Source organism: Prinia subflava, chromosome 7, assembly GCF_021018805.1.
Source record: "Prinia subflava isolate CZ2003 ecotype Zambia chromosome 7, Cam_Psub_1.2, whole genome shotgun sequence".
Classification (NCBI taxonomy): Eukaryota; Metazoa; Chordata; class Aves; order Passeriformes; family Cisticolidae; genus Prinia; species Prinia subflava.
Genome location: NC_086253.1, coordinates 13,298,513 through 13,317,165, shown reverse-complemented (window position 1 = coordinate 13,317,165; position 18,653 = coordinate 13,298,513). Strand labels below are relative to the sequence as shown.

The window sequence follows — 18,653 nt, the reverse complement described above, 5'->3', positions numbered from 1 at the left end:
TGCTATTCCATCTTTAACTCTCCTTCATGCCCAACACAGAAAATACCAAGTTTTGTCTTATCTGTGATATGCTGACATTTCCAACCCAATGAAACTGTAGGTGTTGTTTTCACACTGCGTTCTTCCAAACTTTCAAATTTCACTACAGGCAAACCTGTTTCAAGATGTTGCCTGCAGCACTATGTGAACTTGCTGTCAGATCAATTTATTTATGGATGATTGCTGAGTTCTGTTCTCTTGAGGTCAATATTTGCTACATGTACACATATGGACAAGGAGCTGACATATGACCAACATTTTACAGAACTTTTATACTTCTGACAATTATTTTCTTCAGAATTACAAAGCAAATAAGTTATTGATTTTTTAAACATATACTCTTGAAAACGGGGAGAAATAGTAGCAATTAAATCATAGAATAATAGAATATCAGAGAATAGCTGGAAGGTGTTCACTGGAAGGTAACAAGCATAATTGAGTCTAATTCCTGGAAAAAGTCCCCAGATCACATTGTGTGTCTTGTACAAATGCTTCTTTAACTCTGTCAGGCTTGGTGCTGTGACCACTTTCTTGGGAAGCCTGTTCCAGTGCCCAGGCACCCTCTGGGTGAGGAATCTTTTCCTAATATCCAACCTAAACCTCCCCTGACACAACTTCAGGCCATTCCCTTGCATCCTCTCATTGGCCACCAGATAGAGGAGATCAGTGTCTGCTCTTTGCTTCTCTTCACAGGGAAGTTGTAGATTGTCATGAGGTCTCCTCCCAGTCTCTTCCAGGCTGAAAAAGCCAAGTGGCCTCAGACTCTCCTTATAAAAATTCCACTCCAGACCCTTCATCATCTTAGTAGCCCTCCTTTGGTCATTCTCTAATAGCTTTATATCATTCTTACCTTGTGGCACACAGAGCTGCACACAGGACTTGAGGTGAATCAACCCCAGGGCAGAGCAGAGGGGACAATCCCCTCCCTCAGCTGTCTGGCCATGCTGTGCCTGGTGCTCCACAGGACACAGAGGCCCCTGCTGCACCCCAGCCCTCCTGGCTGCCAGGGCACTGTTGACTCATATTCAACTTGCCAGCAACCAGAAACTCCCAGTCACTTTCTGCAGCAGCTTTCCAGCCTCTCATTCCCCAGACTGTCTGTATATCCAGGGCTGCCCCATCCCAGGTGCAGAATCTGGCCCCTGCTTCTCAGTTCTCAGATTTGTGGAAGTCTCTCAGAAGGGCCTTTCTGCCTTTGTAGGAGTCATCTGCTCCAGTTTTGTACCATTGGCAAACTTCCTTAGTCCAGATGCACGTCCTGTGTCCAAGTCATTTATGGAGCTGATGAGGAGCACAGGGCTGAGGATGGAGCCCTGTGGAACCCCACCAGTGACAGGTCCCCAGTCCAATGTCACCCCAGTCACTGCAAACCTTTGTGCCCGAGCCGTGAGCCAGCTGCTCACCCATCCCATGATGTGTTTATCCAGCTGTGAGCCAGACATTTTCTCCAGAAGATCCTGTGAGAGACAGTATCAAAAAACTTGACATCCTTAAAGATTATATCAGTTAGCGTCCCTTGATTGAGTAGGTGAGTAGTGACGCCATAAAAGGAAAATAAGTTTGTGATAAGCAGGACTTTCCCCTCATGAACCCATGCTGGCTGTGACCAATGACAGTGACTGACTGGTCTGTATTTACCTACATCCTTCTATCCCTTATTAAAAACTGGGAAAACATTCGCCACCCTAAGTGCTCACTCAGCACAGAAGCTGCACAGCCCCCACAGAAGCTTTACAAGAATATCCCAGCTTCACATAGCTGTGTAATACGTGCCCAGAGGGTCATACAGCAGAGCACTAAATGGCATCACTTTACAATATGCAGCATTCTGACCTCCAGGATGAGTCACAGAAATTTGGGCAGTTTGCTGTGCTAAAGGAAGAAGCTATGGAAACAATAATGGATGCAGACATAGCCACAGCCAAAGTGGTAGTGCCCTGCCATGGCTTTCTCTCTGGCCATTCTGGCACCTGTCAGCCTGTTCTGAATGTTTGTATCTTCCTGTACCAGTCTGAAAATTTTGAAGAAGCTGGACATTTCCTTTGCTATTCTTTGCTATGCTTATTTTATTTCACTCTGGCTTTCATCTTCAGTTGAGGTTTAGTCATAAACTGTGTTACTGGGAGGGTAGTCACAGTTGTATGAGTCACCACAGTTATTTTAGTGACAACTTCTTCACTGCAAAACCTGAACTAGAAGCTGACCCCCTACCAGGGGAAGTAATACCAAATTCAGAAGATCACGTTTATTCACATTCAATACATAAAACATTTCTAAGCCTCAACTATATAACAATATTCCATGTACAGACCCTTATGCAAAACCAGTGAGTGTTCTGACTTTGACTTCATGGGATCAGCACACTCACATCATCTACTCAGAGGGATTACACTGCAATCATCATCTCTGGCAGAAGTCAAAGATCCTGGCATACTATCTAGAGAATACTTAATGCAAAATTATCAAGAAGGTGCTGAGATTTTACTGTGTGTTGTGCATTCTCTGTAGACATCAGAACTGAAAATTTTTTACATGTACCCAGCATGTCAATTTGAAATACTGGATTAATTCATCTACTGTATTCTTCACAGCAGTGTGCATCCCTTCAGACTTGTATTTAATACCATATCTAAGCCTGGAACAAAGCAACAGTCCTGTTGGATGCCATGATGCTTTAAATTTTTCACTGTTTGGACTTCAAAAATGAAATATCTCTGAACAAATATTGGTGGGATTAGTGGATGTAGGGCAATGTCCCCTTTGAATCTGAAACATAACAAGTTTGAATTTTCAATACTTGCAGATAAATTAACAAAGTAAAATTCAAAGCAAACCTGTAATCTATTTAAACACTACATTTGAGCACTATTAATGACAGAAAATGCAGTATGTGTTATAGTAGTAGTCTTTTACTCTCCTATTCAGTAAGTCTGGTAAAGAACTCATAAATTCTGCCAAATAGAAAAATTGATCAATAAGCAAATGTGAATCTAAGCCTTTGTATAGTATCACTTAGACTTATGCAAGAGCCTGTTTCTATATTCTTCAATCATTAGGACGAGACAGATCCCAGAAATTCAATGTTTGTATTCCACAGAGCTATAGACTAATTACAGTTACATTAGGTCATTTGCTCATTTAAAGAAATATTTCAATGTTTCAAAAAAATTTTTTTACTTTCTCCTTTTAAGCCTTTAGAACAAAACAAAAGTCTTCGGACTTAGGAAAAAACTCCTGACCGAAAAAAACGAAACCACACCCCAAACCAAACAAACGAAAGCAATGAAAAAAGAGATACATAATCGAAAATGAGCCAACTCAGAGCCTTGAGTATTCCTGTCTCATATAGCTGATTGTACTAATGCCATACTAACATGGACCTCAGGAAAGATCATTTTCTGTTTTCCAGAGAAAGAGCTACTTCACCATAAACTCCTGGACAATTACAGTAAAATATTTATACATTTCTCTGACACAAAACAAAAAACATTTGGATTGCTGTGCTCTGTGCTTTGCTTGGGTTTTGTTTTGCTTAAATGAGGCCCTTGCTGTGCCCTAAATTAGCTTCACAGAAACTTTTATACAGGACAAAGCTTTCTGCCTATCAGGACTCACAGTGACAGAGCAAACAGACATGCAGGAAACCAACTGGGAGAAATCATCATTCTGAGGGATGTTTGTCTTGGTTTCTCTTTGTGTGTTCTGCCTTGGACTGCAGAACAGGGTTCAAGGAAAAGTAGGTCAAGAGGTTTTTACACTGAGAGGTTTGAGAATTCCCAAATACAGAGGGTGGCAAGACAAAGGCACCTATTCTCAATTTACATGCATTAAAATGTGTTCCTTACTTGAAAACTGAACTTGGTGAAGAGGCATAAACTTCAAAGCAGTTTGCACAGAAATCCTTACAGTGAATAAACAGATAAGGGTATCCAGACTAAAATCCTGTAATTCTTGTTAACATTGATTTCATTGAGCATAGAACCATGCAAAGGAATCTGATGCTCCAGAGAACTCCAGTCAGTAAGGAAAGGGAATTTAGTGGCAATGTTGTGTGTAACCCTAGCCTCTACAGAGGCATGTGAAGAATTTATTTATGCAGTGGCAACAGACAGGACACAGAGCAGGAGGATAGCAGATGCAAGAAAACAAGACATCAGCCGGCAACCTGGGGTGGGCTGTCAGAGACAAGAGTACAGGAGAGGAGAATGAGGCTTTAGAGGGGTAAAAGACATGATATTTATGGAGAAAGAGAGGTAAAGGAGCAGAATGAACAGCACAGTCTGTACCATTAGACCAAAAGTCCCTCCAGCCCAGTGTCCTACTTCCAAAATTAGCTAAAAACATGTCTAGGATATTCCTCTAGAACAGACAGGGGAACACAGATAGCTGCACAGATACCCACACTTTTGGCTGAGGGAGCTGAAGTACCTATAGGTATAGGAATAGTTTCTTGTATTTGAACTGCTCTCCTTGGGAAAGGATCCTCATTTAAGGTTCCAGAATTTCCCCATACTGCTGCTTACAGCCACCATCTCCCCACCTCCCCATTTCCCATCTCCCCTGTCTGTGCTTAAAGAGGTTCTTTTCCTTTATCAGTTGGCTGAGGAACTGGATTTATGTGTAAAACCGGCCAAAGACTCTTCCAAGAAATCCCAGCTCTGGCCTTTCTTTGCTAGTCATATGGAAATATGCTTTGTTTGACATGAACTGCAAAAGAAACACAAACATAAAACAAATATCAAAAGATCAAGAAACTCAGGATATTAGTGAAGACCAGGTGTCAGGGTATGAGCCATGTTCACACGAGGCACTGACAGGTTATCAGGGCTGAGCTGAACAAGCTGGGCCTTCATTTCAGCCAGAAGTCAGAAATTTCTGCCAAAACTGCCAAACTAGGTTTCAAAGGTACAATTTTCCATACTGGCAATCATCTTCTGAAGACCTCTACATAAACCTTGCAATGCATTGCTGTTGGAAACATCATCTGTTTTAGAAGATTTCATATATCTGTCTCTTGGCATTCTGGACAGCTGCAGAAAAATTATATTTAAAAGAAATTTTTGTCAATACAGCTGTTATAGCTTTCTTCATAATAGATAAGAATAATGTTTTTATGAAATGGTTCAGTAAGTGATATTATCTCAAGTGATATTATCTCACTTTATTGATAAGTTACTTTCAATGGGAAAAGTTTCTGCCTATTCTGTGTTCTTTGAAGTTCTTTAGTAGCAAAACAATTTAATAGCTAAAATTTTTTATGAAATGACAGCTTTACCCCTATTTTTATTCTCTCTTCCCCCCCCCCCCCCCCATGACTTCTGGGTCTCATCACTTCTATGAAGGTCTTTTCTCTTGTAGTCCAGTTACACTCCTCTAAATTCTAAAAACATGTTAGAAACTTCAGACCTTGTGTTTGTTTTGTTCACCTGGAATCAGTCACTGCATTTCCATTTGTCCCTGATTTGCCATGGGAAGTTCAGATCAAAGAATGAGTAAATAAATGCCCCTCTGAAAAAGAACGTGTACAGTCCCAGAAAAATAAGTCCTATCACCTTGTTACAGTCTTTTGTCCTCTTGCTGCTTCTCTCCATGTCAGCATAAACCCACAGGATTTCACCTACTTTGTCCTTCCTCTCTTGCACAGATGTGCAGTGGCCAAGTACAGAGTGGCACAAGACCAGTGCTGTACTGGCAACGAAATGAAAAGGTTATGTCAAACAGGAATTGATGGCAGAGCTATGAGAAATGTCACCTGCAGAGACTGAGATTAATTTCTTGAACCCTAATCACCTCCTCCTCAGTAATAAAATAAGCACATTAGGAGTAAACTTCAAGTCTTGTCTTGCAGTTTGTACTTCACATAAAAAACAATGATATAATAATGATAAAGTTTCTGTCTAAAAATGACCTCCAAATTATCAACCCCAAAGCACCTCCTTCTAATAATAGTGCCATTACAATTATCATTATATACACACTATCCAGGATCAATTTAATTGTAGCAAAAGCCTTTGGAAACTCTTTGACCACTGAAATCTTTATACTGCTGAATACATTTATAGCAAAGCAATTGGTTATACGACAAAATATATAGTTTCATAAAAGCCAACTGCTATATTACAGGACAAATAAGTATTGCTCAAAATCTTTATAAAAGTCCTTGGGATACTCTTTATGTTTCTGGCTGTAAAAATCACTTTTGTATGAGATAGGTGTTGGCCAAAAAAAAATAAACCAGTGCTTATGAAATTCCTAGAGGAATTTTGCAAAAAGGGATAAACTGGTGGAATGTCTTTAAGAAAAATCAAGGATCCCTATTGGGCTTTTTTAAGTCAATTTCTCATTGACATTGTTAAATTATGATGATAGCAAATAACAGAAATATTTTGGTCTTAATTCTAATCTTTCTGTATAATGATGATGAGTATAAAACATTTTGTATCCTGACAATCTTTCAGTTCTCAATGATGAATAGAGCCATGCAATATAATGCCTGGCTTGACTAAAAAATAATGGCGCTATTAAATTCACCATGTATACAGACAAAATGAAAATTAGGGGTTCAGGTCCCTCCTAAATCTTTGATTTACTTTATGCCTTTGGAAAAAAAATACTTGAGGCTACATTCAATAAGGACTTCAAAGCACAGGATTTTGGCCACAAGGCAGATCCCCAGCCCAGGTGAAGTCTTGGACCCACAGTAAGACCTAGAGGCTCCTAATTGCAGGTTTGCACCCACAAGCCTCACATTCTTAATGTTGTCCTATAGGAGTCAGTGGGAAATGCCAGGCATAGGACCAAAAATGCAAATGGCTCTTACTATTTCCTAAATACCATGCACACTCTAGACTGATTTTGAAAATATGGCATGCTGGGAAAGTAGAACTAATAAATACTGAGAACAGAATACATAGCTTGAATTACCACGTTTTTCCAGAGGATGACTACTGGCAGAAGGTCAAAATCTGCCTTTGAAGACAACAACAGCTATTTTTTTAAAGAAATTAAGATAGGTTTCCTTTTTCCCTCGTTCAGGTTGCATTTACAAATAAATACACTTCTTTATTTCCTAACGTGGTTTTGGTTTTGTGGGTGGTTTTTTTTTTGGTGGTGGTGTGTTTTTGGTTTTGTTTTTGTTTGTTTGTTTGTTTTGGGGGTTTGGTGTTTGTTTGTTTGGGGTTTGTTTGCTTGTGGTTTTTTGTGGTTTTTTTTGTTTTGGTGTGTTTTTTGTGTTTTTTTTTTGTTTGTTTGTTTTGTTGGTTTTTTGTTTGGTTTTTGGGGTTTTGTTGTTTTTTTGTTTTTGGTTTTTGGTTTGGTTTGGTTTGGTTTGTTCGTTTTCTTTTTACTTAATTGTCTAGTATTTGGTGTGCTCATCCAGGCAGTATGAAAGCCCCAGCTCTAACCAACACCAGCACAAGCCTGAAGAGAGGAACTATTTCACTCTTCCTCCTGCAACAGCACCCCTGTTAGGCACTCTACACTGAACCAAGAAGAAAGACCCAGAGAGAGCTCACAGCTCTGCGACAGTAGTTGCCCTCACCTAGCAGATGGGTCCTACATTTCTCTCTCATCATGAGCTTTCTGTACAGGATGAAAAAGCATATGTGTGTGAGAGAACAGTGTCCAAATTTCCTCTACTGAAATTCATTTTCTAGCTTCTGGTACACAAACAAACTCTTCCTTGCCCTGTCTTCTCCTGACCTCCTAAATCTGATATTCCTTCCTCCAAATTCCACCAGAAAGACAAGCAAAGTTTTGTCTATTTTCCCCCACTCCAGTACCAGCCTCAGAGGAAAACACTCTGAAAAGGTGGGTGCTGTTACCTTGGGCAGAGCCAAGGCTGGGGAGGGAGCTTTTCCTGGGTGAACCATTTGAGTGGTACCTCTGTGGAAGCTGGAAACCTTAAAAAAACATAAGGCAGCCCAAAAGGTTCCATTGTGGTGGTAGTTAGGGAGCCACTGCTGGCACAAATTAGGTATGCTCAAAGCATACTCCTCAGAGTTTCAGGAATGCATTGGTCTACAGTGAAACAAGTCAGTTTAGTACTGGGGCTTCACATCAAACAAGGAGTCATAGCTAGGAAAGCTACATGGCAACCTGAGATTGCTTGTTTAATCACTGTGTTGGAATTCAACATTCAGTTCCTGTTCTGTGCTCCTCAGACATTTTGAATGGAGTCATTTGTGGTATCCTCACATGACTCTGAAAATTTTGGCAATGTTTCTGAAGACTTTCTCAGTCACCTCACTGATTAATGAAACTAGCTATACAGGCTGAGGAATCAATAGAAAACCAGATGCTTCAGCAGCAGCAAACCTTCTAAACTCAAATATGCTTTATTTTTTATGATTGGAAGGGACTTATCAGCTTAGAGAAACATTAGTTACAGAGATTCAGACTTTCATATGAGAGAAGGTGAGACAAATGAAGATGGTTTAATCAAGTTTAATCAAGAGGACTTAATGGGAAGGAATATGAAAAACAGGGTACATAGGAAATGATTAGGGGCAGATTTGGTGTTCATCATACAAACAGTTACATCCTTGCAAGATGTCTGGCAAGAAAACTTCCAATGAAATTGAAAAAAGCTTTCCAAGGGCCTTTATATAATAAATACATATATCTAAAACAAACAAACAAACAAACAAAAACCCACAATGATTCCTTTCCAAAGGGAAAAAAAACCCACAAAACCCAGAAAAAAAATAGATCCTGAAGATGCTTACACTGTTTCCTTATTATTTTTCCTGATGCTTCCATCTATACTTGAAGAGGTGGTTTTACAGGTATGAGATTCACTATTATTACATTCTTTCAGGGATTGCAGTAACTTCTCTGGAAATTACAGGTCACATCTGGACTCACTTTCATTATAGAGATGGCCTATTAAAAACTTCACGTGTTATCTGTTATTTCTCAGAATTGCCTAACACTGTTTCCAACAACAATATCTGCTAGTGGCCTATCAGTCTAAAAAAAAATTTTTTTTCCATAAGACCTAAGGGATGAAGAGCAACTCTCATACAAAAAACAGATTTTAAAACAATGAAACTAAATATCCAGAAAAAAAATACAGATACTTTGAAAAATTCTGATAAATATAAAGGTGTTTTACTTCCTGCATGAATATGTTCAGGCATGTTACAGAAATATATGCATATTTTTAGATTAATCTTAATTTCTAGCCATGTATGATGGATATCTACCTGTAAATGCAAATCCTGTTTTTGGATGCCAAGGATCAAGGTGATGTTTTTGGATGACAAGGATTTTGTACTGGTATCAAGAATACTCATTTGATTACCTGGTCAATAAAGAAGTTTAGGGATGCACTAGAAAAATAAGCCAAGCAAATAGATCGGAATGATTTTGGCTGCCCTAATACTTCTGATTTAGTATCTGCATCTTCATATGAAAATCAACAGTTTGACCTTCATCTACTTCAAGCTGGATAACCACCTGTTCAAAATTTCCTTTTCTCTGCAGTCCTCCAAATGGTAAGCAAAAGCTGTGATGGTGTAATAGCTTTGATGGTGGCAGCACTTCTGGCTTTTTGCATGATATTTAGTTAATCCAGAGTCAGTCTTCCTGTAATAGACAAGGTGGACTTGTACTCCCAGTCCTGCAGCATGGCTGGTCCATAATATGAATGTTTTAAAGGTAAATCTGATTCTCAGTCCATATGCTTATTCATGCATCACTCACCTTTATTCCTTTCATTCTGAGGTAAAGTTTTTTTCTAAACATCTTTACAGTCCCTTCCCTTTTGTCTGGAACTGAGGCTCTCTGGGAGCCAGCTACAACTGTGGGGGAAAACAAAAGGAGTTTTTTCAAATATCTTAATGGCAATAGGTGAAAATAACACTGGACATTACAGGATGAGGATGGTCACCTCACAAACAGGGACAATGACCAGGCAGACGTGTTTAATGCATTCTTTGCCTCTGGCTTCAGTATGGGTGATGGACCAAGGGAGTCTCAGTGCCCTGAGCTGGAGAACCATGACTGTGAGAATGTTCAACTCCCAGCTGACCCTGAAACGGTGTGGGATCCAGCTGGATCCCTATAAATCTATGAGATCTGATGAGATTCATCCAAAAATCTTCAAAAATCTGGCTGATGTTATGACAAAAGCTCTCGATTTTTGAGCAGTCTTGGGAATCCAGAGAGGTCCCAGCTGACTGGAAGCTGACAAACCTTGTCCCAGTTTTCAAGAGGGCAAGAAGGAGGTTGCTGGAAACTACAGGCCTGTCAGTCTCACTTCAGTGCCTAGTGAGGTTTGGAGAAGATTATTCTGGAGGTATTGAAAAACACTTGAAAGATAGCTCAGTCCTTGGCTTTTTCAACAACATTGCTCCAATTTAGATACATTTTTCTAAAACGTAAACAAATAAATAATACTTCTTTAAGTTATGTCACTACCCAATTTTCAAATATCTTAATATTGAGATGAATAGTTGGGGTGAAGTGAGTCAGGGATTCATAAAGAAAACAAAGCCTGCACATTGCTCTGATTGTAAATACAGTTTTGCCTTAGTGCTGAAAAAGAAAACAAAGGAAGGAAGATCACACACTGGAGACCAGAGCTGAGTCTTCTGAGGAGAATGGTAAAATGCACTAAGATTTTATGATTACAAGATAGTATAAAGTCTGGCAACTAGATGTAATAAAAGATGACAAGCCAGCAGATCTACAAGAATAATATCCTATCATTATGAAGTAAGTAGCAGGGGAAGCAGGAAAGCCTTTGGCAAATATTACAAATATCTCATTGCAGACAGAGGAAGCACAAGAGGAATGGTGGATGCCTAATACTGTTCAAAAGTTTAAGAAGGATCAAAAGTATAAGTGTGATTTCCAACTCTCAGCTGGTTGCAGAAAGCACTTACTTGGGATGCATACTACATAAAATTTACAAATATATTATTTGGCAAAGGATGGTTTGTGATTCTGACTTAGAGAATATCACCTTGTTCTGACCTCTCTCAAGTCAAACCAAAATAGCAGAAGAGTGAAGGGTGAGGCAAAGGAGACAGAGTCCTTTTCTGAACAAAAGAAAGAAGTGGCTTACACTGCAATCCTTATTGTGTTCAGTCCTACAGTTTTTCAGTGGCTTTCAATGAAACGTTATATGTATACTTCTGAAACTTTTTTTAATGGCACAAAATTGAAGAAATTTATATAAGCCACTGCAAGAGAAGACAGATTAAAACGGAATAAAGATTCAGGATTCAGAAGGAGACATTTTTGTTATTCAGAGAAAACCAGATAGAATTTAATAGAACTTCTGATAACTTTGCAGTTTTAAGTATCCTGTAAAGTTTAACACAATGGAAAACACTTTGAAAGAGTTCTGAGGGTGAACACATACAAGGAATCCCAGACATGACTCAAAGTATTTTTTATTGGAAATATAGCAACAAAAGGAGAAAAGTTATCCTTTTCCTACTTTTCAATACACCTAACAGTAGTACTCAATCTGATTTTGTCATACACATAAAATTACTCAAATGCTACCAAAATGTAGGTGTGCAAGAGACAAATGCAAGAAGGAATTCATTCAGGCAGATATGTCCTTCTAATGTTGTTTTCACAAAAAAGCTATGTAAAGCACAAACCTAAATCAAACCTCAGTGGTATCTGAAGGAACAGAATTTCAAAAGCAGTAACACATCACCATTAATAGTTTCTTCTTGCTAGAAAACCTAGATATTGGATACCAGCATATATTTTCTGTCCAGAGGGATGACAGTAAAGTCAGCATTAAACATCTCCTACCACTCAGAAGAAAATATCACATTTAAATTCTTTGAGCCATGAAGTATCATTCCCTGTGTCCTAACTGGCTCCAGTACCATTTCTTTCATGATGTATTTCCTCATATAAAAATGGAGCCGTTTATTACATTTGATACACTTTAGGTGTCTAGACCTCATTGTGTTATCATTTTCCTTCCTGAAACACACAAAAGGTTTAAAGGTTTAAACTCATTTTTCCCTATAACTCATTACTGAAAGATGGAGCTTCAAGTTAATTTCTTTTTTTTAATTTTTTTTTAATTTTTTTTTTTTATTGCATGTATAGGTACAAATTGTCAGCTCCACACAGGATTCTATTGTACATAACTTCCTAGTACAAAGAAATATCTAAGATTCTTTTCAGAAATTCCTTCACACTAGGGTCCTGTAGGCTGATGGCATCCAATGATCTTCCCTCCACAGCCTTTATAACTCATTTAACTTTCTTGTATTTGTCTTGCAACAAAGCCAGACCAGGCTTCTGCTTCTATCTCATGTCAGAGCACTGCACCAGGGTACAAGAAATTACACCTCTTTCTCACCTGCAAACATACATCTCTTAATCATCTCCATCACCTAAGGTTAATCTCTTGCAAACAATTCAATTCTTTCTTGTCATGCCTAAAGCAATTCAAAATTGAAAAATGCAAAATTTTCCTCATTCCCCACTCTTAAATCTTGATTTTCCTATTAAATAATATGATATTTCCTACATATATGCAATCACCTTAAGAGTTCTGATGTGCTGCAGGTACGAGCTCTGTACTTGTAATATGGGAAGACATTTTGGGTGTATGCACAGAATTATGGCTGGAGAAAGTACAGGCTGGCAATATTGCCTTACTGCTCACTCTCTCCTGCTTCTACAAACACACGAGTCTGCAGTAATCATCTGAATGTGGTTCTGAATGCTGATCAGCCCCCACTTAAAGAAAATATGGTTTTAGTGATAATACTTATCATAACTTAAGTTGTCAGTAGATTGGGGACTGTTTTCAAAGTAGCCACACATGGGTGGGTTTTACCTTGCAAAATTAAAATCATAGAAATGACCTGCTTGTTTCAAGCCAAATGAAACCTGAGTGCTTAGACATTCACTCAGATCTGCAAGCAGAACTTTCTTGTGCTGAATGTGCCATTTTGCTTTTGGGGCAGCCTTTGTAGCAATATAGAGAATTTCACATATAATTTGCCTAAATAGAAGATAACAATTTATTAAAAACAGAACTGGAAAACTTCATAACCCAAATAGTAAGCCTTAAACTTGCTCTATCATGCTGTGTAAAGTTAAGATTCACCAATGACATCAGGCTTTGTCTTACTATACTGGAGTGAATATTAGTAGAAATACAGAAGTTGCAAAATTGTCAAGTCATTCAATATGCAGACGAGAGAAACTGTTTCAGCAGTAGGTCAAATGCTTCTTACAAAAGTTTTTTAGCAATGGCAAATCAACAAATACGAGTGGAACCTCAATAAAAATCAAGAAAATACACATACACATAATCAAACCTGTTAACAGCCTGTGGCAAAAAACTCTGTGATGTGAACTTAAGAAAAAAAAAAATATATGCTCCAAAGAAAGAAAACATAAAATATTTACTGTAACTCTGGGGAAGGAGATGCCCATACCACTCAGAAGGAAACAACCTGACATCATTTGAGGGTGCAGTTGATTCAGCACAGGAAGCCAGAAAAGCATTTCAGTCTGTTGTTTTACACTTTTTAAGCTTACTTTGAGACAAAAATGAGGTGGTATGGTTAGAAGACAAACTGCAAGTTGAGATTAAAGGTTCCCCATGCTCTGATTCTGGCATTGTTTCTGCATAATTTCATTGGCTTCAGACCACATCTCTGTGCCTTCAGTAAAAAATAGACATTGAGTACCTTTGAAATCTGGTGATTAAAAGGTCTTTTTTTAAACAACAGAATTATTCTGCTAAGTTAAACCTTTGCCTTGCATTTATCTTGCAGCTTCCCTTGACTGACAGCTTCTTTGCTCTCAGCAGCCAGGAAATTTTGACCCTTCTCATTGTAGCACACCCATTCTCTTGAGGACACTCCAAGTGCCTGCCAGCCCCCTTCCCTTGCAGCTCAGAGGGAAGATACTCAAATGTTCAATATTGCATGAAAACAAGTATGCAAGTCATGATGCAGCCAATTCCACATGGGGAAAAAAGGCACATTTTGGGAGGGGCCCTTCCAGCAATAACATTCAGAGGTTGTTAGTAATATGCCTTGGGTTAAAAACACAGGATTACTTGAATTATTAAAGAGACCAGATACTTCTAAGCAGTAAGATGGGTGCAGAAAAGCAGTATGGAGTACAATTTACTGTGACCTGTTTGGAAATAGCACCTTTATTCCATTGGAGTCTAGATTTTTCTTATAGTTATTCTTCTGATAGTCATTCATCAGTACCCTGGCAAATGACATTGGGAGTTTAGCATCTCACTTTCCATTGATTTCTATTGCAAAGGGGCACAGATTAGAAAAAGTAGGAAGGTCTTTGACTCCTCTCTCTTTCATTGAAAGGCAAGTGGCAATGCATCTAACAAGGGGCTGATATTGCAAATGTCATAGCCCTTACCACAAAGAGGATAAATGAATGAGAGCAGAAACTTAGCTTGACAGCTCCAGAAAAATATAAAAACCCACTTTTTTTTTTTTTTTTCAAATGCAACCATTCCAGAAAAGTCTTGTCACATATCTATCTGCCAGGCTCTATTAAGTTGTGTGGGCATAATGACTATGACATTATCCCCATCCTTATTCCTAGAGTTCAAAAATAACAGTAATTGGAAATAACCTAAGAGTGAAAGCCTCCAGACTGTCGAAAATGCACAATGTTTTAATTAACAATTTTGAATTCTGATCATATTCCCATTTCAAGGAAAATGAAATACCCTTTTTATTAGTTTTAGTGACTTTATTTCAAAATGAATAGTGGACTTCAAATGTGGAGCCAGATTGCTAGCTTTCACTGGCTTTTACATGCTATTTCAGTAGCCCTTCTGGATGTGATATGTGCACTTCTGAAATGTTTATTCATGAGAGTAACCCTTAACCCTCACCCCCAAGGCATTAATTTAATGAAAATTAACATCTGACTAGGACCATAGCCTAGCCAACTATGCAGAATAAAGTCTAAGCAAAGTTTGTTACCCAGCTGATAAGGCCTGACTTCCTTTTGCATTAAGAAGCTGAATTGCCCTTAACTCAGAAACTGACTTAAATTTAGATAAAACATGCTGGCAATCTATTGGCTGAATCAGATACTTTCCTGTTTCCTGTTTCAATCTCATATACATCTCATCTTCTAAAACAGAACCCTGCCAAATCCCTTCAACCATATGTTCCCTGAGCATTTCTTTACTTTAGGAAGTAACAGATGCCTGCCCTGGGGGGAAAAATCAATTTATTTCTGTAACTTGGTTCCAGTAATGTAACAGAGTTATTTTGTTTTAAGGAAAGGGCAACCAACCCTGAAAGGATGCTTCTTTTACCTTTAAGAAATATTACATAAGTGGTTTGTACTGAATAATTTATGAGCATATACAGAAGAGCTAATCAAAATAGCTCAAAATGTACATTCATCATAACCTTTTTCTTCAGCTTTCCACTAATTAATGCTTCTGAAAATTCTTAATTTTAAGTTTCAGGAAACATGCATGTTTGGAAAAGTATCTCATTTTATGTTTGCAATGAAATATACATGAACCATTTTATGAATTTTAATGAATCTTTATTAACTTTGGTCAGTTAACACTATTCATTAACAATTCATAAACACTTCAACCTACCCCTATTATGCAGCATTATGAACTCTTATGAGAATGTTTGATACAAAACAGTCGTGATAACAATTTTGAAATAAGGGGAAAAAAATCAAAAAGCTTCTTTATATGCCAACAACACACTTTTCTCAAATTAAAATTGCAACAGGTTTATAGATACTGTTCAAGTGGGTCTGCGAGGATCTAGCCATGTCTGACCTCAGATCCCAGAGAGTGCTACTATCTCAACCTGGAATATATCTCATCTAGAAGTTACTGAATTCACCTAAACTAGGCCCACTGTAAAATGCAACATCAGATTATGGTTCAATTATGTTCATTTGTTCATATTTTAAAAAGTAATTTTCTGCACATCACTTAATGGCATTGGATTTTTCTGTGTAAGAGTGTTGGAAATTGACTTCCAGAAGTGTTTTAGAAAGGAGTAAAGGTTAAAAAATGGGAATTCATTCTCCTTTTATATTAGGTGTGCCTAAATTTTGCAGTCACAGCCAATTCAGCCTTTGGAAGCTCTTTGTGTGGTTTTCTGGAAAACTGGCTGTATCCATGCCCTTTTTATGCTTTCGTTATAGTCACTTCCCCAGTACTTGCAGAACTCTGAATATAACTACTTTTTCTCTGGAGAAGAGCAAAGCTCCTTAAGGTTACTCATAAAGCAGGTTCACATGCTGTGCATATGAACCAAATTTTCCTACAGCTAAATGTTAAAGACCCGAGCTGCTAGACTGCCATTTCCCAGAGAGGAAAGGGCCAGCCTGACGCAGGCACGTCGCTGGGAAATTATCCTGAGCAGCAGCAAACACTGCACCGTGGGTGGGAGCTCTCTCAGCCTCCAAGTGCTCTCATGATGCTCGAGCTAACTTTCCTCTTCTCTCAGCACCTGGGATTTTCTGAACACCATTACTAAGGGTCTAATTAACATCAGGTGTTTTAGGGATATGAATTTCACTGCTCCCCTGCATCAGGCATCTGAATACAAAACACTGGCCTGGATGGGTTTCTACCTGTACATCACTCACCCAATTCCATGTGTGAATCTGCAGCAGATGGGTTTGTAGCCAAATGCCCAGCTGCCCAAAGTCTCTCTGTGATCCTTCTCTAGGCCAGAAAAGCAAGTACCAAAAAGGAGTAGCTGAGCTTTGCACTGCCTGTGAAATCTGTCACAGCAAGGAATTTCACCAAACCATTTTTATTGTCAGAGGTGAATGAAATTGGGAGAAAGCGGCATTGTGCTGATAAGAGCACATGAAGTATACAAGAAAACACAATTTGTTGAGGATGCAGGTAGATGAAAAACATCCCCATTGACAGAATTACTTCCGTGGGCACTTTTTACTTTTTGTCAGGCCTCTCAGTCTGATTGATCAATAATGTGCATGTTTTAAACTACTCTAATCCATTCTGTACTCAACATTTTTAAATCAATTCTTCGGTGTTTTCCTTAGACAACATGCCACAATTCACTCTCCTGTGCCTAATCCATCCACAAAATGTATTTTGTCAAACTATTCAATTCTCTCCCTTGAATGGAGCACATTCCATCAAACCAAGCTGTCTGTTCTTACAATAGAATGAATTCTGTCTGTAATAAGCAGTGTATGAAGACAGGCATTTAATCTAACATATATATTTAACAAAAGGAATCATTCCTGGTTAGGCAAGACACATTTTAAATTCTCTATGAATTTTTAAATATTACACCACTGTAAATCGACAAATGAATCCCACACAGTTTTTGAACAGAGCAACTGTTGTATACAAAATCTTTTTAAAACCTTCTCTCTTTAGAAAATTCGGGAACAAGAATGGTGGATATTAACTACCTTTATGCTCTGTAAACTTGAATGAAACTACTGAAAAATTGATCTGGTTTTTAGTCTTAAAAGGTTTATAGTGATTAAATGCTGTAGTGGGAACTGAGTAGAGGCAGCTACAGCAGCTGTGATACTGCACTGAGAATGCCTTTAAACATGCTTCTCACATTCACACTGGTTATTATTAGGTAGTTAAAATCTCTTTATTTCCTCCTAAAATCCCAGAAACCAAACCCAACTCTTTTCAAAACAATGAAAATTAAATACGACCTTAAAGACACACATTAACATTCCTGACATCTGGTCCAGTTGTCTGATTTTGCTTTATGCCAGGGGTGTTCCAGGGATTGCAATGAACATTGAAATTGCAACTGACATGTCATTTGTACTCTTCCTCCTTCTGCCATGTGGATTATTCCTACCAGAGCTTTTCTGTGTGAAAAGTCTGGACAGGAGCTCTACGTACCTGTACTGCTTGGGTTAAAGGTTTTAGCAGTATAAGCTTCATTCGACTGCATTACTTCACCATTACCATCACAAGCTATTGCAGAAAAGGATACAGGAAATGTTTATCCTAACAGTCTATATTACTTACTTCATTATATATGTCACATTTTACATTACCATAACTATTTCAAGTATCATAATTTAGGCAGAACTTCTATTTCTTGTAATCTTTTTCTGAAACATTATACTTGGGCTATTATTTGGACTTGCCCAAAAACATAAAAATAACCAGACTCCCTTATAGGACCTAAGAGATTGAAGGCTTATAACCTTTACCAGAATAGAAGTTCATGTGTGGTCTAGGAGGTGACTCACTAAAAGCACTGATTGCTGATAAAAAACCTAACACCTCAGAAAGAAGACAAACAAGTGCAATGCTGAGGGGGAAGCAGCAGAAAATCATCTGATCAAGTACTGGAAAATGACCTTGAGAAAAACTGTGGGGGAATTCCAGACATGAGCACTGTCAGAAAAGGAGGTGACAACTATAGAAAAATAAACTGTCCTGTGAGAAATCTGATTAGGAAAACAGACTTCTATGCTCTTGACAAAAATGAATATTTCTTTTCTCCTCTTATTTAACTATTTGGCCCTGAATTTTGGCTAAAATCCTCAACATAAAAATGTGCTTGACTTTTATTCCATTTTTCTTGAGAATAAACCAAGAAATATCCTCCCACATACCACCTGCAAACTCA

The 18,653-nt window shown here is 38.3% G+C and overlaps 1 long non-coding RNA gene across 1 annotated transcript in view; it reads right to left on the bottom strand.

Annotated features, from left to right (window-relative positions):
- LOC134552509 (uncharacterized) overlaps nucleotides 1–9,844 on the bottom strand; it is a 34,166-nt gene extending 24,322 nt beyond the window's left edge. Inside the window, exon 1 of the long non-coding RNA XR_010080881.1 lies at nucleotides 9,745–9,844. This is a non-coding gene — a long non-coding RNA (uncharacterized LOC134552509). The remainder of the gene's footprint in view (nucleotides 1–9,744) is intronic.
- Between the last annotated feature and the right edge of the window lie 8,809 nt (nucleotides 9,845–18,653).